The sequence below is a fragment of the Nicotiana tomentosiformis genome, chromosome 6, assembly GCF_000390325.3.
Source record: "Nicotiana tomentosiformis chromosome 6, ASM39032v3, whole genome shotgun sequence".
Lineage (NCBI taxonomy): Eukaryota > Viridiplantae > Streptophyta > Magnoliopsida > Solanales > Solanaceae > Nicotiana > Nicotiana tomentosiformis.
In genome coordinates this window covers 110,521,327-110,522,854 of record NC_090817.1, presented here as the reverse complement: position 1 = coordinate 110,522,854, position 1,528 = coordinate 110,521,327, and the positions used below count along the sequence as shown (strand labels likewise).

Below are 1,528 nucleotides of genomic sequence, written 5' to 3'. Positions count from 1 at the left end.
TTTGTTGCACGGGTGGCAGAATGGTAGGCTTCCTGTTGATATAAATTCTGTAATAATAGGGTTAAGCGTATGCAATTTCTTCATTATACTATTTATTTGCTATTGGAAAAATTAGTTATCGTGGAAAATACTTATAAAATATTACTACTTGTTATCGTGGAACGACTGCCACCATTATAACACTCCTAACGAATATCCTTAAGTTATGGGAAATATCATTAATATTCACCATGGCCTTTAATTTTGTCATTATTCGAGGGTGGCAGTCCATCTAAGCAGGTTCAATTTCCAGACTCCTTTTCTTAAATGGTTATTTTCCACTCTTCTATTTTGAGATTTCTTCTTTTGTGATGGTATACAACCTTGAGGCTTTTTATTCGTTTGATAGGCTTTTGAGGCTGGTTTTAAGTTGATTGGTGCAACAAGTCACTTTGTTAGTGAAGGACTCGATGTAGGTCCCTTCATCGAGCAAATGGTAAGTATTCTTATGTCTATTACTAACCATGTAATGGCTTTAATATTTGATATTTTGACTTTAATACAGTAATTGTTATGTAGAATGTACGAAGGCAGACCTGAGAGGTTAGTTCTGTTGAAGGAATAGAAGCAAAGGAAAGGAAATTATAAAAAGATAAATGCATTTCTAAGTCAAAATATTCAGATCATATACAAGTATTCAGTTTCCATCTTAGCCAATTTGCCTCTAAGAGATCTACATATCATTTGAGAAACTGCTCGCATCATCTGCTAAATGATCACCATCATTTTATGATTTCAGCTTCCGGCTTTTACAGAACTTTGTTCTTCCAGGTTGAAAGAGTTTCCCATAGAGATAATTTGCGGAGCTATATTCAGAAGTCTGAGGATCTTGAGAAACAGTGTCTAGCAAAAGCAATTAAATCATATTGTGAGCTGGGTGATTTACCATATGAGAAAGACAAGACTCTTGTATTTTAAAGCGTAACCAAAGATGGAATGGGGTATCGGCATAAATCTCTATACATTTAGTTTGTCATACAGGAAACTAGAAACCATGAATGTTAGTGTCGTGACTTTAGTAAATGACTAATTTGTAAACACACGATCCAGAAAGAGAAGAGTTTACTGGTTTGTACCAATACAACATGAGAAAAGGAATTGTTGAAGAAGAAAGAGAAAATGACTGGTTCTTCCAATTCATCTTATCATCAAACTTGCTTCAAAGTCTTCAATGGATTTAAAACTTTCTAAATTATGTTACTGTCCAACATCGGTTGAGGTGATCTCCTTATACGGTCTTGGACACTCCCATTTCATGATCTAGCTTTTGGGATTGAGTTAGGCAATCCATTTCCTTGCCATGGTATTAGCTAAGGCGCATTCCAATTCTTGGTTTACCCGATCTTAGACCCCATATTATGTTGTCCACGCTTTAGTTAGTAGGTCTGGGCGTTTGGGGTGTCAGAATAGGCGATGTTTTGTCCATGCTTCAATTGGAATGCCCGAGCGTGCTGAGTAAGGTTTTTGATGAACTCTAATTGTTTTTACT

General features: G+C 35.9%; 1 long non-coding RNA gene across 1 annotated transcript; it reads left to right on the top strand.

The window, feature by feature from the left end:
- Positions 1 to 214: 214 nt before the first annotated feature.
- LOC138894993 (uncharacterized) lies at positions 215 to 1,159 on the top strand. Its single transcript, XR_011409179.1, has 3 exons — positions 215 to 279; positions 389 to 475; positions 811 to 1,159. It is a non-coding gene; the product is annotated as an uncharacterized lncRNA (long non-coding RNA).
- Positions 1,160 to 1,528: the final 369 nt, after the last annotated feature.